At 40.2% G+C, this 25556-nt stretch overlaps 1 pseudogene across 1 annotated transcript; it reads left to right on the forward strand.

Annotated features, from left to right (window-relative positions):
* Positions 1 to 240: 240 nt before the first annotated feature.
* LOC128587941 (SWI/SNF-related matrix-associated actin-dependent regulator of chromatin subfamily D member 1-like) lies at positions 241 to 1774 on the forward strand (annotated as a pseudogene). Its single transcript, XR_008380664.1, has one exon. The product of XR_008380664.1 is annotated as an SWI/SNF-related matrix-associated actin-dependent regulator of chromatin subfamily D member 1-like (transcript).
* Positions 1775 to 25556: the final 23782 nt, after the last annotated feature.

The following is a 25556-nucleotide window of genomic DNA, read 5'->3' on the forward strand; positions in this document are numbered from 1 at the left end:
TCCCTAGCGTGGGGTTGAAAAAACTTTGAGACCTAAAGTAGATTTTAGCTATACTGTTGAAGTGATTCAGACTTAAGGAAACATATCCCAGGGCTGGGATGAGTCTGGAGAGTTTTACAAGTAGCCAGGTCATGGTTTAGGACCGTAGGAAGGTTTTATATTTGGTCTGAGAAGAGGTAGGAAGTCTTCAAAGGTTGTTAAGAAGGGAGTGGCTGTGCGCTGCAGCTGCAGCGGCGGCCCGGGCAAGTTTCCAGTCTGTGGCTCCGAGAGGGGGCGCCGGAGCCGCTGGAGGAGCGGGCGCAGCGGCCGCGCTAGGCCCGGGCGGAACTCCGGGGCCTCCGGTGCGAATGGGCCCGGCGCCGGGTCAAGGGCTGTACCGCTCCCCGATGCCCCGCGCGGTCTATCCGAGACCAGGTATGCTTCCGGGCAGCCGAATGACACCTCAGGGACCTTCCACGGGACGCCCTGGCTATGGGGGAACACTTCAGTCCGACCTGACTGGCCCAGTTAGGGATGGACCAATACCGCAAGAGACCTGCGCCTCAGCAGATCCAGCAGGTCCAGCAGCAGGCAGCACAAAATCGAAATCTCAATGCAAAGAAAAAGAAGATGGCTGACAAAATTCTACCTCAAAGGATTCGTGAACTGGTACCAGCATCCCAGGCCTATACGGATCTCTTGGCTTTTGAAAGGAAACTGGACCAGACTATCATGAGGAAACGGCTACATATCCAGGAAGCCTTGAAACGTCCCATCAAGCAAAAACGGAAGCTGCGAATTTTCGTTTCTAACACTTTCAATCCGGCTCAGTCAGATGCCGAGGATGGGGAAGGGACGGTGGCTTCCTGGGAGCTTCGGGTAGAAGGATGGCTCCTGGAGGATTCAGCCTTGTCCAAATATGATGCCACCAAACAAAAGAGGAAGTTCTCTTCCTTTTTTAAGTCCTTGGTGATCGAACTGGACAAAGACCTGTATGGGCCAGACAACCATCTGGTAGAATGGCACAGGACCACCACTACCCAGGAGACCGATGGCTTCCAGGTGAAGCGGCCAGGAGATGTGAATGTATGGTGTACTGTTCTACTGATGCTGCATTACCAGCCTCCCCAGTTTAAATTAGATCCCTGCCAGGCTCGGCTCTTGGGCATCCATACCCAGACTCGTCCTGTGATCATTCAAGCACTGTGGCAATCTATTAAGACACATAAGCTCCAGGACCCTCATGAACGGGAATTTGTCATCTGTGACAAATACCTCCAGCAGATCTTTGAGTCTCAACATACGAAGTTTTCAGAGATCCCTCAACGACTCCATGCCTTGCTTATGCCACCAGAACCTATCATCATTAATCATGTCATCAGTGTTGATCCAAATGATCAGAAAAAAACAGCTTGTTATGACATTGATGTGGAAGTGGATGACACCTTGAAGACCCAGATGAATTCTTTTCTCCTGTCCACTGCCAGCCAGCAGGAGATTGCTACTTTGGATAACAAGATCCACGAAACAATAGAAACTATCAACCAACTGAAGACACAGTGAGAATTCATGCTAAGCTTTGCCAGAGACCTTCAGGGTTTCATCAATGACTGGCTTCAGTCACAGTGCTACGACCTCAAGACAATGACTGATGTGGTGGGTAACCCGGAGGAAGAGCGCAGAGCTGAGTTCTACTTCCAGCCTTCGGCTCAGGAGGCCGTATGCTGATACTTCTACTCCAAGGTGCAGCAGAGACGACAAGTTAGAGCAAGCCCTGGGAATCCGAAATACGTAGGATCTCTTCCACGGCCTTGATTTGGCTGCACCCAATCTTTTTTTTTTTTATGTTGGGGATTCATTGAGGGTACAATAAGCCAGGTTACACTGATTGCAATTGTTAGGTAAAGTCCCTCTTGCAATCATGTCTTGCCCCCATAAAGTGTGACACACACCAAGGCCCCACCCCCCTCCCTCCTTCCCTCTTTCTGCTTTTCCTCCCCCCCATAACCTTAATTGTCATTAATTGTCCTCATATCAAAATTGAGTACATAGGATTCATGCTTCTCCATTCTTGTGATGCTTTACTAAGAATAATGTCTTCCACTTCCATCCAGGTTAATATGAAGGATGTGAAGTCTCCATTTTTTTTTAATAGCTGAATAGTATTCCATGGTATACATATACCACAGCTTGTTAATCCATTCCTGGGTTGGTGGGCATTTAGGCTGTTTCCACATTTTGGCGATTGTAAATTGAGCTGCAATAAACAGTCTAGTACAAGTGTCCTTATGATAAAAGGATTTTTTTCCTTCTGGGTAGATGCCCAGTAATGGGATTGCAGGATCAAATGGGAGGTCTAGCTTGAGTGCTTTGAGGTTTCTCCATACTTCCTTCCAGAAAGGTTGTACTAGTTTGCAGTCCCACCAGCAGTGTAAAAGTGTTCCCTTCTCTCCACATCCACGCCAGCATCTGCAGTTTTGAGATTTTGTGATGTGGGCCATTCTCACTGGGGTTAGATGATATCTCAGGGTTGTTTTGATTTGCGTTTCCTAATATAAAGAGATGATGAACATTTTTTCATGTGTTTGTTAGCCATTCATTTGTCATCTTTAGAGAGAGTTCTATTCATGTCTCTTGCCCATTAATATATGGGATTGTTGGCTTTTTTCATGTGGATTAATTTGAGTTCTCTATAGATCCTAGTTATCAAGCTTTTGTCTGATTGAAAATATGCAAATATCCTTTCCCATTGTGTAGGTTGTGTCTTTGCTTTAGTTATTGTCTCCTTAGCTGTACAGAAGCTTTTCAGTTTAATGAAGTCCCATTTGTTTATTTTTGTTGTTGTTGCAATTGCCATGGCAGTCTTCTTCATGAAGTCTTTCCCCAGGCCAATATCTTCCAGTGTTTTTCCTATGCTTTCTTGGAGGATTTTTATTGTTTCATGCCTTAAATTTAAGTCCTTTATCCATTTTGAATCAATTTTTGTGAGTGGGGAAAGGTGTAGGTCCAGTTTCAGTCTTTTACATGTGGATATCCAGTTCTCCCAACACCATTTATTGAATAGGGAGTCTTTCCCCCAAGGTCTGTTCTTGTTTGGTTTATCAAAGATTAGGTGGTTGTAAGATGTTAGTTTCATTTCTTGGTTTTCAATTCGATTCCAAGTGTCTATGTCTGTTTTAGTGCCAGTACCATGCTGTCTTGACCACTATGGCTTTGTAGTACAGACTAAAATCTGGTATGCTGATGCCCCCAGCTTTATTTTTATTACTAAGAACTGCCTTAGCTATACGGGTTTTTTTCTGGTTCCATACAAAACGCAGAATCATTTTCTCCACATCTTGAAAGTACGATGTTGGTATTTTGATAGGAATGGCATTGAATAGGTAGATTGCTTTCGGAAGCATAGACATTTTAACAATGTTGATTCTTCCCATCCATGAGCATGGTATGTTCTTCCATTTGTTAATATCCTCTGCTATTTCCTCTCTGAGGATTTCATAATTTTCTTTTTTTTTTTTTATTTTTATTTATTTATTTATTTTTTTTATTGTTGGGGATTCATTGCGGGTACAATAAGCCAGTTACCATAATTTTCTTTATAGAGGTCCTTCACCTCCTTCGTTAGGTATATTCCTAGGTATTTCATTTTCTTTGAAACTATGGTGAAGAGAGTTGTGTCCTTAATTAGCTTCTCATCTTGACTGTTATTGGTGTACACAAAGGCTACTGACTTGTGGACATTGATTTTATATCCTGAAACATTACTGTATTTTTTGATGACTTGTAGGAGTCTTGTGGTTGAGTCTTTGGGGTTCTCTAAGTATAAGATCATGTTGTCAGCAAAGAGGGAGAGTTTGACCTCCTCTGCTCCCATTTGGATTCCCTTTATTTCCTTGTCTTGCCTAATTGTATTGGTTAGAACTGCCAGCACTATGTTGAGTAGTAAAGGTGCCAGAGGACAACCTTGTCTGGTTCCAGTTCTTAGAGGAAAAGCTTTCAGTTTTACTCCATTCAGTAAAATATTGGCTGTGGGTTTGTCATAGATAGCTTCAATCAGTTTTAGAAATGTGCCACCTATGCCTATACTCTTCAGTGTTCTAATTAGAAAAGGATGCTGGATTTTATCAAATGCTTTTTCTGCATCTATTGAGAGGATCATGTGATCTTTATTTTTGCCTCTGTTAATATGGTGGATAACATTTATGGACTTGCGTATGTTAAACCAGCCTTGCATCCCTGGGATGAAGCCTACTTGATCATGATGAATGACTTTTTTGATGATAAGCTGAAATCTATTGGCTAGGATTTTGTTGAGAATTTTTGTATCTATATTCATGAGTGAGATTGGTCTGAAATTCTCCTTTTTGTTTGGGTCTTTTCCTGGTTTTGGTATCAGGGTGATGTTTGCTTTATAGAATGTGTTGAGGAGGATTCCTTCTTCCTCAATTTTTTGGAAAATTTCTTCAGTACAGGAATAAGCTCTTCCTTGAAGGTTTGATAGAATTCTGGTGTGAAGCCATCTGGACCAGGGCAGTTTTTGGTTGGAAGATTTTTTATTGTTTCTTTGATCTTAGTGCTTGAAATTGGTCTGTTCAGGAGCTCTATTTCTTCCTGGCTGAGTCTAGGGAGAGGGTGTGATTCCAAATATTTATCCATTTCCTTCACATTGTCAAATTTCTGGGCATAGAGTTTCTGGTAGTATTCAGAGATGATCTCTTGTATCTCTGTGGGATCAGTTGTTATTTCCCCTTTATCATTTCTGATTGAGGTTACTAGAGATTTTACTTTTCTATTTCTCATTAGTCTGGCCAATGGTTTATCTATTTTATTTATTTTTTCAAAAAACCACCTCCTTGTTTCATTAATTTTCTGAATGATTCTTTTGTTTTCAATTTCATTGATCTCTGATTTGATTTTGGATATTTCTTTTCTTCTACTGAGTTTAGGCTTAGATTGTTCTTCTTTTTCCAATTCCATAAGATCTCTTGTGAGATTGTTGATGTGCTCTCTTTCTGTTTTTCGAATGTAGGCATCTAAAGCGATGAATTTTCCTCTCAAAACTGCTTTTGCAGTATCCCACAGGTTTTGGTAGCTTGTGTCTTCATTGTTGTTATGCTCAAGGAAGTTAATGATTTCCTGTTTTATTTCTTCCTGCACCCATCTGTTATTCAACAGAAGATTGTTTAATTTCCATGCCTTTGTGTGGGGTCTAGCGTTTTTGTTAGAGTTGAGTTCCACCTTTTAGTGCCTTATGGTCTGAGAAGATACAAAGTAAAATTTCAATTCTTTTGATTCTGTTGATATTTTTTTTGTGTCCCAGGATATGATCAATTTTGGAGAATGTTCCATGGGGTGATGAGAAGAATGTATATTCTTTATCTTTAGGATGGAGTGTTCTATATGCATCTATCAAGCACAGTTGTTCTAGGGTCTCATTTAAATCTCTTATATCTTTGTTTAATTTCTGTTTAGAGGATCTGTCCAGCTCTGTAAGAGGAGTGTTAAAGTCCCCTGTTATTATGGTATTATCAGATATCACATTGCTCAGACTGAGTAAGGTCTGTTTCAAGAATCTGGGAGCATTTAAATTGGGTGCATAAATATTTAGAATTGAAACATTTTCTTGTTGTATTTTTCCCTTGACCAATATAAAGTGACCATCTTTGTCTTTTTTGACTTTAGTTGCTTTAAATCCACATGTATCTGAAAATAAGATTGCAACTCCTCTTTTCTTCTGAATTCCATTTGCCTGAAAAATTGTCTTCCAACCCTTGACTCGGAGCTTTAATTTGTCTTTTGAAGCCAGGTGTGTTTCTTGCAGACAGCAAATGGATGGCTTGTGTTTTTTAATCTAGTCAGCCAATCTATGTCTCTTCAGTGGGGAATTCAAGCCATTAACATTTATTGAGATAATTGATAAGTGTGGTAGTATTCTATTCATCTTATTTTGTGACAGTCCATTGCTTAGTTTTATCTTTTACATCAGTGTGGAGGTTAGGTTCTGTCCTTTAATTTCTGAGTTCTTACTGTGCTGCTGATCCATTGTGGTGGTCAGTGTGCAGAACAGGTTGAAGTATTTCCTATAGAGCTGGTCTTGTTGTGGTGAATTTCCTCAATGTTTGTATATCCGTAAATGATTTGATTTCTCCATCAATTTTGAAGCTTAGCTTAGCAGGGTACAGAATTCTGGGCTGGAAATTGTTCTGTTTAAGTAGATTAAAGGTAGATGATGGGGCATCTTCTTGCTTGGAAAGTTTCATTAGAGAAGTCTGCGGTCACTCTGATGGATTTGCCCCTGTAGGTCAACTGGCGCTTACTCCTGGCAGCTTGCAGAATCTTTTCTTTTTTCTTGACTTTGGACAGGTTCATCACAATGTGTCTTGGAGAAGCTCGGTTAGAGTTGAGGCGACCTGGGGTCTGATATCCCTCTGAAAAGCAGTGTGTCAGAATCTTTGGTGATATTTGGGAAATTTTCTTTTATAATATTCTCTAGTATGGCTTCCATTCCTCTGGGGCATTCTTCTTCCCCTTCTGGGATTCCTATAACTCGTATGTTGGAACGCTTCATAAAGTCCCATAATTCTGACAATGAACGTTCTGCTTTCTCTCTCTTCTTTTCTGCCTCTTTTACTATCTGAGTTATCTCAAGAACTTACCTCTTTCATGTTTACATGGATGGAGCTGGAACATATTCTTCTTAGTAAAGTATCTCAAGAATGGAAGAAAAAGTACCCAGACCTACTATGAAACTAATTTAGGGTTTGCAGATGAAAGCTATAACCCAGTTACAACCTACGAATGGGGGAAGGGGGAAAGGGAGGGGAGGGAGGGAGGAGGTGGGTAGAGGGAAGGGGATTGGTGGGATTACACCAGTGGTGCATCTTACAAGGGTATATGTGTAACTTGGTAAACAGTCTGTAAAGCTAGTGAATGATGCCCCATGATCATATCAATGTACACAGCTATGATTTAATAAAAAAAAAAAAGAACTTTGTCCTCCACCTCTGAAATTCTTTCTTTGGCTGCACCCAATCTTTTTTTTTTATTGTTGGTGATTAATTGAGGGTACAATAAGCCAGGTTACACTGATTGCAATTGTTAGGTAAAGTCCCTCTTGCAATCATGTCTTGCCCCCATAAAGTGTGACACACACCAAGGCCCCACACCCCTCCCTCCTTCCCTCTTTCTGCTCCCCCCCATAACCTTAATTGTCATTAATTGTCCTCATATCAAAATTGAGTACATAGGATTCATGCTTCTCCATTCTTGTGATGCTTTACTAAGAATAATGTCTTCCATTTCCATCCAGGTTAATACAAAGGATGTAAAGTCTCCATTTTTTTTAATGGCTGAATAGTATTCCATGGTGTACATATACCACAGCTTGTTAATCCATTCCTGGGTTGGTGGGCATTTAGGCTGTTTCCACATTTTGGCGATTGTAAATTGAGCTGCAATAAACAGTCTAGTACAAGTGTCCTTATGATAAAAGGATTTTTTTCCTTCTGGGTAGATGCCCAGTAATGGGATTGCAGGATCAAATGGGAGGTCTAGCTTGAGTGCTTTGAGGTTTCTCCATACTTCCTTCCAGAAAGGTTGTACTAGTTTGCAGTCCCACCAGCAGTGTAAAAGTGTTCCCTTCTCTCCACATCCACACCAGCATCTGCAGTTTTGAGATTTTGTGATGTGGGCCATTCTCACTGGGGTTAGATGATATCTCAGGGTTGTTTTGATTTGCATTTCTCTAATATATAGAGATGATGAACATTTATTCATGTGTTTGTTAGCCATTCGTCTGTCATCTTTAGAGAGAGTTCTATTCATGTCTCTTGCCCATTGATATATGGGATTGTTGGCTTTTTTCATGTGGATTAATTTGAGTTCTCTATAGATCCTAGTTATCAAGCTTTTGTCTGATTGAAAATATGCAAATATCCTTTCCCATTGTGTAGGTTGTCTCTTTGCTTTTGTTATTGTCTCCTTAGCTGTACAGAAACTTTTCAGTTTAATGAAGTCCCATTTGTTTATTTTTGTTGTTGTTGCAATTGCCATGGCAGTCTTCTTCATGAAGTCTTTCCCCAGGCCAATATCTTCCAGTGTTTTTCCTATGCTTTCTTGGAGGATTTTTATTGTTTCATGCCTTAAATTTAAGTCCTTTATCCATCTTGAATCAATTTTTGTGAGTGGGGAAAGGTGTGCATCCAATTTCAGTCTTTTACATGTAGACATCCAGTTCTCCCAACACCATTTATTGAATAGGGAGTCTTTCCCCCAAGGTCTGTTCTTGTTTGGTTTATCAAAGATTAGGTGGTTGTAAGATGTTAGTTTCATTTCTTGGTTTTCAATTCGATTCCAAGTGTCTATGTCTCTGTTTTTGTGCCAGTACTATGCTCTCTTGAGCACTATGGCTTTGTATACAGACTAAAATCTGGTATGCTGATGCCCCCAGTTTTATTTCTGTTACAAGGAACTGCCTTAGCTATACGGGGTTTTTTCCGGTTCCATACAAAGGCTGCACCCAATCTTTATGTGGGCCCTGTGGTGCCTGCCTCATAGCACCTGCCTTGGTCTTGCTTGGGGCGTTCCAGGGGACGCGTTGGTTCAAGGACAACACCAGAATGAAGAGGGCATCACATTTCTGTCTCACAAGACAGCTATTACCCTGTTCTCTCACCCTATCCCTTCTCACCCCCAGATTCCCTTTGCCCCACAGAGCTCCCATGTGCCTCTACCCTCCCCTGGTCTACATTGGACCTCTAGATAGTGTTAGAGAGAGAACCTGTAGTCGTAATCGGTGCTCAGAGTGGAGTGGGCCTAAGACCAGGTGGTCTTCAAGGGGACCAGCTACACTGATCCTGCCCTTCAGAGACCCAGGAATTGGGAGCTATATTGCCTCTTCTCACAGACTCAGGCCTGAGGGCACTCTATAAGTTAGTTGATCTTGTCTCTCCTTATAACAGAATCCAATTTCCTTCCTTCCCTCCACAGCTTTGGAGCAAACTCTCCCTTGTTGCCCTCTAGCACTAAAGGAACCCTGGCTTTTGGGCTCCACAGAGCTCCAGGTCAGTCCCCAGCCCTCGGGATTGGCCTGCTCTCTCAGTGCTTCTTACTGCTTAGTAGGGGGTCCACATCAGTATTGGAGTTTGTTCTTTAACTGTTGCTCCCTCCTAGCATACTCCTTGTAGCTGCCTTTTAAGATTCCCTCATATCTGTCCTAACCCAGGGCATTTGGGTGGGGGAATCTTGCCTTTCCCTTTTAGAGCCCCAGGGATTTAATCTGGGGTACTGTCATTGCCAGCAGAGGCTGTTCCTTCCTGCTGTTGCTTGGAAGGTGACTCATTCACTCCAAGCTGCCCTGCCTACCCCATCCTTTACTGGAGAAACAGGCCTAAAATCAAATGGGTATAAGCCCTAGGCCATCCCTGTCTTCCTGTCCCTTGCCTGCTCAGTTGACACTCACTGGTGACTTCTAGGGCACTGAGGAGTGAAAGCTCCTAGGGCTGGAGAATAGCGCTGAGTTAGGTTTGTGACTCTTCCCTCTCCCTGCCTCACAGGATTATGGCTCCCCAGCCCCTGCCCTCAAAGCTTCAGACCTCTCAGGTAGCAGCAGGACCTTGTGATCTTGGCCCCTTGGAACGGAGTTGGTTTTGCATCTTTCCAGGAGAGGCTCAGATTCTTCTTCCAGGTTGTATCACCCCGAGTTAGCATATCCCAGGCTTGCAGACTCTACACAGCAGGGTGGGAGGCAGCTGGGCACAGAGGGGGAATTCCGTTCAGCATGGGCTCTAAGGCCACAGAACTGACAAAGCCCCTGCTTCCCCACCCCCTCCTCAGGCTCCTGTGAGCACATCCCCCCAGCCCCTTATCTAACTTGCCTGTTCTGCACTGGGGACAGCAGAATTTTCTCTCCATCCTCCTTTTCCTGTCATTATCCCTCCCCTGAGAGGCTCTCCCCACAGTGACACTAGACAACCTTGGGGCAGCTGAGTCCTGGCCCGGCTCCTGGCTGGAACCATGAGAAGGAAGCTCAGCACTCCTATTACAGTGTCCCTGTTGAAGATAACTTTTTATTAACTGAATTATTATGTGTTTTTCATGGACCAAAATTTTTTTTGTGCTGTCCCCTTATCGATGTCATCCAGTTTTAATAAAAGAATCTTCTGAAAAAAAAAAAAAGAAGGAAGGGAGTGGCATGCCAAAATTATAGTATCTGGGAAGTAATCTGTAGACTTCTTACCAAAATTGAGATATCTATCAGATTTTAACTGCAGAGGATGTAGATGTGTTTTTTCTACTTTGTGTGGAAGCATAATTTTAGCATACACTAGGTACTATAAAGACTATTCACTGGGTGAAGTTGGAAAGGAAGTTGAGCCTGGAAGAGTTAAGAGGTGGAAGCCCAATGAAGTTTGCTTGCTGCGCTGGCTTCCACCCATTGCCCTGCCATGCTGTGATGTGGACAGCTCCGGGATCCTCATTGACTGGTGAGAAAACCAAAGGTGAGATATATTCATATTTCAAATCTTATAGCTGCAGCTGGGACTTGAATTCAGACCATTCTGTATTCCATGAGGGCTTGATGTGATAGGACCTGGTCTTGCAGCAAACACTCATGCTTAGCACACACACTTATACGCTATTTTCCCCCACTCCAAGTTCATAATTACAGCACAATTCATCTGAAATTTCCTCCCACAAGGAATTAGTATTCTATTAGGTAGCCACCCAGATGCTAAACAGTGTAAGCTCACCATCAAGAACTTGATTGAATGACCCACCTGGAATTGTATGTACTTCATTAATGCTTTTCATAAATCATGAGTTTGACAGGTTACAGGCATGGACTTTCCAAATCTCATAATTGTGTTTTGTTTTTCCCTTGCTTCATCAGTCTCCTTTCACAGGCTGACAGCTTAGCAAATGTTCCTAGAACTACTAGCTACTGCAGTGACCACTTCTGTTGCAAGTACCACCAGAACCGCAATAGGTGTCTGAGGTCTGAAGACTTGGACTGTCTGCAGTCTTGGCTTTGCCACATATTAGCTGGGTGACCTTGGCAGATGTCTGCCATCAGGTCTGTAAAGAGAAGGTAATATACGTATATGATGGCAACTATTTCATGAGGCTGCTGCGGGTATGACATGAGATAATGTGGGTAATGGTAGTGCAGTGTCTGGCATGCAGGAAGTGCTGAATAAAATGCTAATGATTATAATGCTATTGGTAAGCTCCCAGAGGCTGGAGGGATCTTAAAAGACCAGCTCCTCAATTGTACAGAGATAGCTATCGCTTTCATGTTTATCCATAACAGGTGAGTTTGGGGAAAGAAAAAGATCTTACATTGATGGAGGTCATTATTTGAATACTTTTCATCTCACTTGGTCAGGAAGCCACCCCAAGATTATGGGCTCTACTGGAAGTGTGCAGAGCAGTAGTGTTTCCTTCCACTCTATTATAACCTCTGTGGAGGCTTGTTTTTGTATTTTTAGAAGCTAGCATAGTGATAAGATCAGTAGACCTTATTTATTTATTTATTTATTGAGACAGGTATCCCTTTGCCTCCCAGGCTCTGGAAGGTAGTGGTGTAATCATAGTTCACTGCAACCTCCAACTCCTGGGTGCAAGTGAACTTCCTGCTTCAGTCCTCTGAGTAGCTAGGACTACTGGTATGCCACTATGGGGTCTCGCTATGTTGCCCCGAACTCCTGGCTCTAAGTAATCCGCCCACCTTGGCATTGCAAAGTGGGCTTACAAGTATGAGGCACTGTGCCAGGTCCAACAGGCTTTTAGTAACTCTCTGTTGAATGGATGAATGCATAGAGAACTAAGGCAAAATATTAATAGAAGATTATTATAGAAGTAATATATACTTCTTGTAAAACATTAAACAAAACCAAAATACATAAAGAAAAAAAAGACTATAAAATTCTATCCCCAGCGTTAACTGTTGCTAGGAGCTTGGTACCTATTTTCCTGATTTAAAAAGTGCACATGCTAATGTATATGTATTTTTAAAAAATGGCCTTATACTATTCAAGCTATTCTATAATTCATTTTAAATTTAAATATATTTTAGGGAAAATTTTCAGAATCAGTTCATATAGATCTACATTTCTTTTTAGGGGTTGCTGTTTCTATCACATGATTTCATCGTGCATTATTCATCCATTTTCCTCTTGATGGAAATTTTGATGGGTTACAGTTTTTTCACTATCTGATATAATATTTCAAGAAATGTTTACATACATATATTTGTCTTCTTGGGAAAGTAATTCTACTGGAAAAAATCCTAAATTGCTAAGTGAAAAAATGTTCATATTTAAAATTTTGATGTTATGCTTTGCTTTCACAACTTCCTTAGGAGGAATTGGGAAACATGGCATTTATTAGCAGTATCCCTATCCAGATGACAGGATAAGCTACTTATTCTAGTGCTCTTCATTTAAAGAATAAAAGAGGGTACTGAAAGTGGGTTCATGGGATTTTGTGGGTTGTAGCTAAAGAAAATTCTTACACATGGCAGCTCATCCTCTCTGACCAAGTAGGCAGCTATAGGGGATGGATACATAGAGAGGGATGGGGAAGGAAGCAGATGCCCATTGGGGTGAACATCTGTAAAATTATCACAATTGCAAAACGGAACAATGGACTCTGTCTCACTGCAGTGAAGATGGAAGGGGAGAGAAAGAAGGACCGGAATCGGGATGGCTTTGTGATGCTGGCGGGAATTTTCAGCGTGATTTAGTGTGGATTGATTTGCAGTTTATTCTGCAACCATTGTTTGTAATGTGCTTTGCCAGCTCATGTACCCTGAACCTTAATTGTTCTAAATTAAACTATAGGGACCAGACAGCACACATTTCAATCAGAAGGACAAAATATTGCACCAAATCCCATAGGGATACACCAGCCCCTGCTAGGATGGGGTCGTACTCAGGGAAGAGGGAAAAAAAGTGCTCAGGGGGGGCATCAGACTGGAATTGAATAGGTTCTGTTCTGTTTGTATACAAGATAAAATTCAAGCGTGCCACTTTGACTTGTGTGTATGCCTAGTGGAATACTCAAATACTGCTGTTTGCAATATGGTATTTACCTAAACAGTATAGAAATGTAACCCCCCCGCCGACCTTAATTGTCATTAATTGTCCTCATATCAAAATTGAGTACATAGGATTCATGCTTCTCCATTCTTGTGATGCTTTACTAAGAATAATGTGTTCCACTTCCATCCAGGTGAATACAAAGCACGTAAAGTCTCCATTTTTTATTAATGGCTGAATAGTATTCCATGGTGTACATATACCACAGCTTGTTAATCCATTCCTGGGTTGGTGGGCATTTAGGCTGTTTCCAGTTTGGTGATTGTAAATTGAGCTGCAATAAACAGTCTAGTGCAAGTGTCCTTATGATAAAAGGATTTTTTTTCCTTCTGGGTAGATGCCCAGTAATGGGATTGCAGGATCAAATGGGAAGTCTAGCTTGAGTTCTTTGAGGTTTCTCCATACTTCCTTCCAAAAAGGTTGTATTAGTTTGCAGTCCCACCAGCAGTGTAAAAGTGTTCCCTTCTCTCCACATCCACACCAGCATCTGCAGTTTTGAGATTTTGTGATGTGGAACATTCTCAACTGGGGTTAGATTGTATCTCAGGGTGGTTTTGATTTGCATTTCTCTAATAGATAGGGATGATGAGCATTTTTCATGTTTGTTAGCCATTCGTCTGTCTTATTAGAGATGGTTCTATTCATGTCTCTTGCCCATTGATATATGGGATTGTTGGCTTTTTTCATGTGGATTAATTTGAGTTCTCTATAGATCTTAGTTATCAAGCTTTTGTCTGATTGAAAATATGCAAATATCCTTTCCCATTGTGTAGGTTGTCTCTTTGCTTTGGTTGTTGTCTCCTTAGCTGTACAGAAGCTTTTCAGTTTAATGAAGTCCCATTTGTTTATTTTTTTTGTTGTTGCAATTGCCATGGCAGTCTTCTTCATGAAGTCTTTCCCCAGGCCAATATCTTCCAGGGTTTTTCCTATGCTTTCTTTGAGAATTTTTATTGTTTCATGCCTTAAATTTAAGTCCTTTATCCATCTTGAATCAATTTTTGTGAGTGGGGAAAGGTGTGGGTCCAGTTTCAGTCTTTTACATGTAGACATCCAGTTCTCCCAACACCACTTATTGAATAGGGAGTCTTTCCCCCAGTGTAGGTTCCCTATACTCATTTCTTAATAGTTTTGAAATGTACTGTACTTGAGATTTGGTATGAAGTAGATCTTAAGTGTTCGTCTCCTTCCCCCAAAGGTAACTATGTGAGGTGATAGATATGCTAATTAGCTTGATTGTGGTATTTCACAGTGTGTATATACACACATCAAATCAAGTTGTATACTTTAAGTATATACATAAAAAATGAACAACCTCCAAACCCTCACCAAAGCAAAGCAAACCAAAATAAACCCCCAAACAAAAATAAAATTTGTTTTTAATAAAATAAATACTACCAATTTACATTTCCAATATGTTGTGACAATTTTAACCAGTAGCGTATATGAATTTGCATTTTTTCACAGTTCTACTAATTTCACTACCCATTACTCCCCGAATACTTGTCTATGGACCAATTTCTTTTTTTTAAATTAAAAATGAAAAATAATGTTTTCTAAAAATACAGCAAGGATCAGTTTCTTTAATTTGTCAGTAAGATATCTTTCTTTTTGGCCATTGGGAATCTGCCCTTTGCTAGGAGCCTGCACATATTTAACAGTGTTCTGTTTGATTGCTTCTTTTTCTAATCAGCATGTGGAGTTTTGCTTGTTTAATATTACTAATCCAATTTATGGTGAATATTTCCCAGTGTAGCATTTTGACTTTAGTGACAGTATCTGTTGCCATACAACAATTTATTATAAAACCTTTATGTAGCCAATTATGTTTATCTTTTCAATTATAGCTTTGGGTTTCCTATTTTACCTTCAAAAATCTCAACCACTCCAACCTTGTTTTTAATCCTAGTGTTTTTTAATATGTCTCTCTCTATATTATCATTTATACTTGAATTGTTAATGAATTTGGAATTAAGTTTTGTATAGAATATGCAAACAAAGATTTAACTTTGTTTTTTTCCAGTCGATTATGACTGTACAATTTAATAAATATACCCTACTTTCTCCACTGGGGGATAAAAAAGCAGCTCACAATTATTATGCTAGATATTTTCAAATAAGGGTATACCAACTCACATGCCCTGATAAAAATGTGTAGGAGTACTTGGTTACCCATAAAGTCACACAATTTGAAAAATGGATGCACTTAGGGCAAAACTGAGACTTAAATACCTTTATTTATTTATTTATTTATTTATTTATTTATTTATTTATAGAGACAGAGTCTCTCTTTATTGCCCTCGGTAGAGTGTCATGGCATCACACAGCTCACAGCAACCTCCAACTCCTGGGCTTAGGCGATTTTCTTGCCTCAGCCTCCCAAGTAGCTGAGACTATAGGTGCCCGCCATAATGCCCGGCTGTTTTTTTGTTGCAGTTTGGCCAGGGCCAGGTTTGAACCTGCCACCCTCAGTATATGGGGCCGGCGCCTACCCACTGAGCCACAGGCACCGCCCCCTATATTTCCTACTTAGTCCTAACTGTGTGATCTTTGGTCCTTCCTCTGTTGTCATCTATTACTTTCTTTCTTTTTTTTTTTATTGTTGGGGATTCATTGAGGGTACAATAAGCCAGGTTACACTGATTGAAATTGTTAGGTAAAGTCCCTCTTGCAATCATGTCTTGCCCCCGTAAAGTGTGACACACACCAAGGCCCCACACCCCTCCCTCCTTCCCTCTTTCTGCTTCCCCCCCATAACCTTAATTGTCATTAATTGTCCTCATATCAAAATTGAGTACATAGGATTCATGCTTCTCCATTCTTGTGATGCTTTACTAAGAATAATGTCTTCCACGTCCATCCAGGTTAATACGAAGGATGTAAAGTCTCCATTTTTTTTTAATGGCTGAATAGTATTCCATGGTGTACATATACCACAGCTTGTTAATCCATTCCTGGGTTGGTGGGCATTTAGGCTGTTTCCACATTTTGGCAATTGTAAATTGAGCTGCAGTAAACAGTCTAATACAAGTGTCCTTATGATAAAAGGATTTTTTTCCTTCTGGGTAGATGCCCAGTAATGGGATTGCAGGATCAAATGGGAGGTCTAGCTTGAGTGCTTTGAGGTTTCTCCATACTTCCTTCCAGAAAGGTTGTACTAGTTTGCAGTCCCACCAGCAGTGTAAAAGTGTTCCCTTCTCTCCACATCCACGCCAGCATCTGCAGTTTTGAGATTTTGTGATGTGGGCCATTCTCACTGGGGTTAGATGATATCTCAGGGTTGTTTTGATTTGCATTTCTCTAATATATAGAGATGATGAACATTTATTCATGTGTTTGTTAGCCATTCGTCTGTCATCTTTAGAGAAGGTTCTATTCATGTCTCTTGCCCATTGATATATGGGATTGTTGGCTTTTTTCATGTGGATTAATTTGAGTTCTCTATAGATCCTAGTTGTCAAGCTTTTGTCTGATTGAAAATATGCAAATATCCTTTCCCATTGTGTAGGTTGTCTCTTTGCTTTGGTTATTGTCTCCTTAGCTGTACAGAAACTTTTCAGTTTAATGAAGTCCCATTTGTTTTTGTTGTTGTTGCAATTGCCATGGCAGTCTTTTTCATGAAGTCTTTCGCCAGGCCAATATCTTCCAGTGTTTTTCCTGTGCTTTCTTGGAGGAATTGTATTGTTTCATGCCTTAAATTTAAGTCCTTTATCCATCTTGAATCAATTTTTGTGAGTGGGGAAAGGTGTGGGTCCAGTTTCAGTCTTTTACATGTAGACGTCCAGTTCTTCCAACACCATTTATTGAATAGGGAGTCTTTCCCCCAAGGTATGTTCTTGTTTGGTTTATCAAAGATTAGGTGGTTGTAAGATGTTAGTTTCATTTCTTGGTTTTCAATTCGATTCCAAGTGTCTATGTCTCTGTTTTTGTGCCAGTACCATGCTGTCTTGAGCACTATGGCTTTGTAGTACAGACTAAAATCTGGTATGCTGATGCCCCCAGCTTTATTTTTGTTACAAAGAACTGCCTTAGCTATACGGGTTTTTTTTCTGGTCATCTATTACTTTCTGTCTTATGTTTTGCTGAGGGCTAATGTTAAGACCAGTTTCTTATATTACTAATAATGGTATCCTCTTATATTACTAATAAGGGTTGGACTCAGTTAGTTTTCTCCTGCAATGTGACGCAGAAATGACTTGGATTCATTTCATGTTTTCCCAGATTTTGTATAATTTCTTTTTTTTTTAACTTCTTGATTTGGATCCCCTCCTGGCTTGAGCACGGCTCCCTGGATGGACTCTGGGTCATATCCTGGAGTTTAAGTTGCCAGTCCCATAACTTCCCACACAGTCACGGACTTTTTGTTGACAGTTAACTTCTAATTTTCTTCAGCAAGTACTGATTAAGAGCCTCCTATGTGCTCGGCACAGAATCCCTGCCTTCTAGAGGAGCATGGCTCATTTGAGGATGTAAAGATGAAAATACTCCTGTGGTGTATAGAGGTGCTCATAAGATCTTTTGGGACCAGAGAAGGAAGAGCACCTATTTCTGCTCAACTGGATCAGGGTGACAGCTGACCTGAGGCCTAAAGGATCAAAATTTGTTGATATCTGGTGATTCTACCTCAATTATATCCTAAAGAAAGTCTTGAACATGCCCATGATAAGACAAAGACAAGAATGTTCATTACTGCATTGTTTGTAATAGGGAAATACTGGAAGCAGTCTAAATGCACACATGGGTAAGGACAGAACAGTCAGATTATGGAGTAATAATTAGTTTGTAAATAAGTGAGCCATATTTATATCATGAATGTGAATGAATCTTAAAAACTTCACATTGAGTGGAAAAATGCAAGCTGCAGAAGAATGAACACAGCACAGTATGTCATTATACAAACAGTAAACCACAGCATGGCTTTCAGAATACATGCATGCAGAAGAAAAGAAAGAAGTTGCGCATGTCCAGAATAAACACCAGCCTTGGGATAGTGGCCGTCTGTGGTGAGAGAGGCAGGAGAATGGGATTGGGGAGGAGAAAAAAGGAGTTTTCAACTGTTCCTATAATGTTTTATTTCTTTAAAAATGATGCAGTCAAATATGGCAAAATATTCACATCTATTAGGTACAAGTGGTGGTTACACTGATGTACTTCAAATACACCATTGCTAGGTTGAGAGGGGGGCACTTAACAGGTTAAATGCTACTGATTTGTTTGCATATTCATGTTCAAAGATATCCTTTCAACAAAGTTTCTGGATCTGAAAAAAGTGTTTGAAAACAACTGATTGAGGTGATCCCTTGCCTGGGGTGGTTGGTTTCATCTTTTTACTTTGCGGAGATAGACTCCACCAAGGCTGCCATGGGTAAGCTTGCACTAGAGGGAATGGTGGGCTCTCTAGCCTTCTGATCTCTTTCCAGCCTTGACAACTTCTCTGTCTGCATGTTCTTTGGTCTCTGAGGTCTCATTTCAGAGATATCTTCAGTGCCTCTGTGAGTTTCATAATTGTAGGGTTCCTCTACCTAGTTCCCTGGACTCCCCTTGTTTTCCTTTACAGCAAAATGTACAGAATCCACCTGTGCTTCTCACCATCTACTCCACCAGCTTTTTCTCTAGAGCTCTGTCTGTCTCCATCTGTCCTCTTTGATCTGCACACTGATCTCCCTGCCTCTGGCCCTTGTCTTTTATTATTTGTCAAACACACTCTTGCAAAGTAATTTTCCTCTGGCACCTTCTTTAGCACATGACTCCTACCAAAAAACTGTGAACATGCTCATACAAATGATAAAACAGGTAGTCCAGCAAGGGAGCAGGGTGAGGAGGGAGAGGGGAACGGGTGGGGGAGGGGGACTGGTGGGAGGAGGGAGGGCATTTGGGGGGGATCTCACCTCACCTGCACAATGTGAGGGTGTTCAGCATGCCCCCTCAGTGAGGGGCTCCTCTACAACTTGAACTTTACCTTGGAAGTGAGAATAATTTGTACCCTCATATTAATTTGAAATAAAAATAAAACAAAAACGAAAACTATGAACAATTAGTCATCTTCAAGATAATTTATTTTTCCAAAACAGTACCTCTACTAGGTCCACTTGTCTACATAATTTCTTCTTCTTTGATTCCCTCTCTCAGGAGCTTTGCTGCCTCCTTTATCTAATACCCAATAATCTGGCCTACTCACCAGGCAGGCTCTTCCGTAGTGTTGACTAAGCTGTCTCTATCTATAGAGGCTGCTAAACTGGACCCCAATATTTGTCACATGATACCCCTCCATCAGAAGATACTGAATTAGTAATTTAATGAAATTACTGTTTGCAGTTGGCCATTCTACTACTGCCTGTTGTTTGTCCTTTTAATTGTAGTCTATAGAGATCATAATGTCTTTAGTGCAAGAATAGTGGCAGATGTCTATCACAGTGCCACTTGCTGTGGGACCTTAAAAAAGTAGTTCTAAGTCACAAAAATACATGTTGTGTGTGAAATTTGTAGAACAGCAAAGTTTTATTGCTCTCGGTAAATCCCGAGAATCAGTGAACTCTGGGACAAATTTCTTTCTTTTTTTCTTTTTTGAGACAGTCTCACTTTATTACCCTCAGTAGAGTGCCGTGGCATCACAGCTCATGGCAACCGCCAACTCCTGGGCTTAGGCAATTCTCCTGCCTCAGTCTCCCAAGTAGCTGGGATTACAGGTGCCTGCCACAATGCCCGGCTATTTTTTGTTGCAATTTGGCCGGGGCTGGGTTCAAACCCACCACCCTCAGCATATGGGGCCAGCACCCTACCCACTGAGCCACAGGCGCTGCCTTGGGACAAATTTCTTTACAGTGGAAATTATGAATATGAAGTCGCCTTGGCATAAGAGATATTTAACCTTATTTCACAAACTGATAAAGTAAGTAAATGTGACTTGGGCTACTTTTGAACTTTTCTAAGCTTTCAGGATTCCAATATTCAAATCACTTAGGTTACGAAGCATGTATTATGTATGTTTTCATGTTTATTGACCATACCACATGATGCCGTGGCTACCTAGGATAAATCTCTCATTGACATGACTTAGGGATCACCAAACTAACATGGTTTTTTTTTTATCAGGTACATGAATTTCTTAGATATCTTAATGGCCAAAAAGTTTGTGTATAAGTGTACTGTTATGTCATGTACATTTAAATCTCTTCCTTCTGTTTTCCTTCCTTCCTTCCCCCCTTCCTTTATTAGTATTAGAAAAAGAGGTAGAGTGGACTTCTTGGCCTACTGTGTGCTCAAAAAGAAGCATGACATGGGAATAAAGACTTTGATTATAGATTTATTGTGGATGGATTTGGGAGCCATGTACATGTTGTTCTACTCAACCTAATATATGGCAACAGAGAATGTTGCAGGAATTTCAAATTTATGACCCACATTGCTCCTGGTCCACCTTTTTATTAAGGTACAATTTATAAACAGTAAAATTTACCCCTTTTAGTGTGTAGTTCTGTAAGTTTTGACAAATGCATGTTATCACTACCACAATCAAGATATAAAACAGTTCCATCATTTCAGAAAATTCCCTCATGCCTCTTTATAGTCAATCTCTAGACCAGCAGTTCTCAACCTGTGGGTCGCAACCCACAGGAACTGTATTAAAGGGTTGTGGCGTTAGGAAGGTTGAAAACCACTGCCCTAGACCTTGGTAACCACTGATCTGTTTTTTGACCCTAGAGTTATGCCTTTTCAAAAATGATCATATAAATAAAACCATACTTTTTGATTCTTGCTTCTTTTGTTTAGCATATTGCATTTGAGACTAATTCATGTTTCCTCTTTATTGTTCCATAGTATTCCATTGTATCAGGCATGACAGTTTGTCCAATTAGAAGTTGACTTTCCAGTTTGTGGCAATTATGAATAAAGCTCTTATAACCATTCAAATACAAGTTTTTTTTTGTTTTTGTTTTTTATTTTTTTGGGGGGACAAAGTCTTGCTCTGTTGCTCAGGCTAGAGTGCAGTGGTGCCATCATAGCTCCTTTCAACCTCAAACTCTTGGGCTCAAATGAATCTCCCACTTCAGCCTCCCAAGTTGCTTGGACTATAGGTACATGCCACCACCTCTGGATAATTAAAAAAAAAAATAGAGACAGGAGGTCTCACTATGTTGTTCAGGCTGGTCTCAAAATCCTTGGCTCAAGTGATACTCCTGGCTCAGCCTCCTGAGCAGATGGGTTTAAAGGCACATGCCATCATGCCTGGCTAAATTTTTTTTTTTTTTTGTAGAGATGGGTGTCTCACTTTACTCAGGCTGCCTTAAAACTACTGGCCTCAAGCAATCCTCCCACCTTGGCCTCCTAAAGTGCTAGGATTATAAGCATGAGCCACTGCACCTGGCTTAAAAATTCTTAAAATTCAACAGTAAGAAAGCAAACGACCCAATTAAAAGTGAACCAATGACCTTGACAGATACTTCCCCAAAGAAAATATACAGATGGCAAATAATCAAGTAAAAAGACACTCCATATCATTTGTAATCAGGGAAATTCAAATTAAAATAAGATGCCACTAAATACCTACTAAGATGGTCAAAATTCAGGTCACTGACAGCACCAAATGCTAGTGAAGATTCATTGCTGAACTCCTATTCATTGCTAGTAAGAACGCAAAATGACACAGTGTCTTTGGAAGGCAGTTAGATAGTTCCTTATAAAACTAAACATACTCTTGCCATAGGGGTACAGCAATCATGCTTCTTAGTAGGAGAAGTTGAAGGCATTGAAAATTTTTGTTCATTCAAAAACCTGTACACAGATGTTTACAGCAGCTTTATTTACAATGAAAAAACTTGAATTTGCAAGCAACCCAGATGTCTAGTAGCTGTTTGGCATATTCTTGGGATTATTCTATGTAGACAATCATAGTACTAGCTTAGAGGAGATGTTTTTATTTCTCCTTTTTACAATATATATGTTTTTATTTCTTTTTTCTTCTTTTATTGCAATGGCTAAAACCTCCAGTATGATGTTAACTATGACAGAGGAGAGTTGACAGCTTTTATTCTCAATGTTAAGGGAAAAGCATTTTGTCATTTACCATTAAGTCTAATTCTAGCTGTAGAATTTTTATTGATGCTTTTTATTGGGTTTTGAAAGATCTCTTATAGTCCTAGTTTTTTCTTTTTAAATCAGGAATGAGAGTTGGATTTTTGTTAAATTTTTTTTATGCATCTAATGAGTTAAGCTAAGAAGATGCTTTTCCTTTTTTAATCTATTGATATGGTCTCTCCTGATATAATCTATTGACTAATTTTCAAGTGTTGAATCACTCTTGCATTCTCCAAGATATATCCCACTTGGTCATGATCCATTCATCTTTACATATTGATGAATTTAATTGGATAGAATATTGTTTTTTTTTTTTTTTTTTTTGTAGAGACAGAGTCTCACTTTACTGCCCTTGGTAGAGTGCCGTGGCCTCACACAGCTCACAGCAACCTCCAACTCCTGGGCTTAAGCGATTCTCTTGTCTCAGCCTCCCGAGCAGCTGGGACTACAGGTGCCCGCCACAACGCCTGGCTATTTTTTGGTTGCAGTTTGGCCGAGGCCGGGTTTGAACTCGCTACCCTCGGTGTATGGGGCTGGTGCCCTACTCACTGAGCTACAGGCTTGTATCTCTTTCAATGAGGGATATTGGTTGGTAATTCTCTGATGAATTCCCCATGTGTTCATAGATGCTGAACTCGAGCCTTTAACATATTAAACATAATTATTTAAAATTCCATGTTTGATAGTTCCAGCATCTGGGTCATATCAGGGTCTGGTTCTTTTGGTTGCTTTTTCTTCTTTAAGTTTCTTAGAAATTTTTTCTATGCTGTTTTTTTCTTGCTTCTTTATGTGTCTCCTAACTTTTGAGTGAAAGCTTGACACCTTTTGGAGGACACTAAAGGTCCCAGTAAATATATGCATGGATAAAAGGTGTATATCTCTTTTCTTAGAGGACTTTAGGGTGTGTGTATATGTGTGTGTTAATAATAGTGTGTCAATCTCATCAGGGATTTATTGTTTTTGCTATGGTTACTCTAAATACACCATAGACTTTGAATTCTTCTCTCATGATGTTTTGTTGAGATAGGATTGGGCTTCTGGAAGTTTTTCCCCAGTATTTTTGTTTTGTCCCCAGCTTTAGACTTTCCCTGTGAAACTGCTCTTCAGAGAGTTTTTCTCTTCATGCTTTTGCTTCTCTGCTGTTGCTTGTTACTTGATTCTTGCTAGCCTGGTGTTGGGAAGCTGGGCTGGGGAATGTTTTTTGTTTTTTGTTTTCATGATTTGTCCTCATTCTTAGGCAGGCTTTGTGTCTGGGGTCTTGAGGGTGAAGTCTTTTCAGTAATTCTACCCCTTTCAACACTGGGGAAGTCTAATGGTTTGGGTTTGTAATGTTCCCTGCCACTATCCCAGAGATATTTTCTCCCTTCCTTTCTCACAGATGTAGGGTCTTCACCAGTGCCCTGAGAGTTCTGAGCATGCTGCCCTTTCTTCAACAGTTTGAAGTTTTTTTTTATTGGAAAAATAGAGGAGAAGACTCTGAGTAGGACTTTGTGCATTTCTTGAAGTGGCAATTGCTTCCCTTTTCAGGTTGGTATCTCTGTGGGTGGTTTCTCTGGTTTCCTATTCCATCTCCAGTCATTCTGTGAAGCCCAGTGAGGTTTGTGAAGAACCTGTTAGTAGTATGGATTTTCCTTGTGTCTGTGGCTTCCAGGGGTTCTGTTGCCCAATCTCAGCATTTATCGGCTGGTTTAAAATTTTAGGTGACCTCTTCTTAACAGCTTGAATGGCACTTAGTGTCTGTTCCAGCACATTTGGTGATTATAGCATGCTTCTTCCTGGAGACACCTGTCTTTCCTTAGATTTTAGGCCACCAATTGCCCTGCAGTTCTCTCATGGGTTTAAGAAAAATTATGATTCAAGTTATTTGAGATAATATCATTTGATATCATTTATTTTCATAATATGAAAAATTATGACTCAAATTGCTACCTATCATTTGACTTTAACCCTCATGTTAAGGACTGTTTTGTGGGAATGTTCTCCTCAGCTTTCTGCATCTTAAATGCAATCTAGAATTTAGCACATTTTATTGTGGAATTCCAAACCTTCTTCTACAGAGCCCAAAATGTTTTAAAGAATTTTGTGGCCATCTTGCCAAAATTTATTCAATCTATAAATAAAATATGGATTTCATAGTTAGTCTATTTCTGTTAAGGTATTAGATAGTAGTTTTAACCTGAAAGCCATTTCCATTGTGTTGAAAGTGGTTGCCTGAACTACTGTATTGAAAGGGATTATGTGACAAATTTGAATTTTGTATCTGACTGGTGAACTCTGCCCATCATCACAGGGCAGCCAAGGGGAGCTCTCATGACATATGTATATACATACAGGTTCCTCTGACTAGACTCTGAGCTGGTGGAATAGTTACAGGCAGTATAGAAAAGTTAAAACTGTGCAGCAATAGGAAGATGTTAGATTTTGGGAAACTGGAAAGTTCTTGTGGGCTTCAGTCATCTTAGGAGGCACATGAACCCAGGAAGAGCATGGCCAAGAGAGTGAAGTCTGAGACTGTTGAGTTCTGGGTGATGGTACCTTAACAAGTAGAAATGTCCTATGTACAAAGAAAGACCACAGGAAGAAGGTCGGGCTGGCACCATCATTGGGCAATGGGAAGAGATGAGCTGATTGAGGGAACAAGTACATATGGAGAAGAATGAAGACGTAAGGACTTGGGGTTGGCAGAGTTGAGAGATCTACCTTAGAAAGGGGGAAGAGGAATTGCTGGTGGGAGAGCCAAAGCTGTGGTGACTGCACGACAGCTGATATTTCAGACATCTGTTCATACGTCAAAGCCCAGGATAACCCTTCCTTCTATTGTGACTTTCTTCATCTTCTCTGAGGAGACTTAGTTATCTTCCTTTTGTTTTCCAGCTTTTAGTTTATATTCTGTGTAGCACTAATAATAATATAATGTAATGTAATATACTATAAATAATATAATATGACATGAATATAATATACATTATATTATAGTTACTGGTGTGTTATGTGTGTACCTTTAATCTTGTAAGTGATTTGAGACCTTAGGCTGTGTTTTTATTTTTTTATTTTAATTTTTTATTGTTAAATCATAGCTGTGTACATTAGGGCAATTTTCAAAAACCCAACTTTGGATTTATTGATCTGTTGTATAATTCTTTTGTTTTCAATTTCATTTAATTCTGCTCTGATTTTGGTTATTTCTTTTCTTCTGCTGGGTTTGGGGTTGGAATGTTCTTCCTTCTCCAGGTGCTTGAGATGTCCCATTAAGTTATTAACTTCCTCTTTCCGTTTCCTTGAGGAAGGCTTGCAGTGCTATAAATTTCCCTCTTACGACTGCTTTTGCAGTATCCCAGAGGTTCTGGTAATTTGTGTCTTGATTGTTGTTTTGTTAAGAAGGAAATTTGGTGATTTCCTTCTTAA

This window comes from Nycticebus coucang, chromosome 6, assembly GCF_027406575.1.
Source record: "Nycticebus coucang isolate mNycCou1 chromosome 6, mNycCou1.pri, whole genome shotgun sequence".
NCBI lineage: Eukaryota > Metazoa > Chordata > Mammalia > Primates > Lorisidae > Nycticebus > Nycticebus coucang.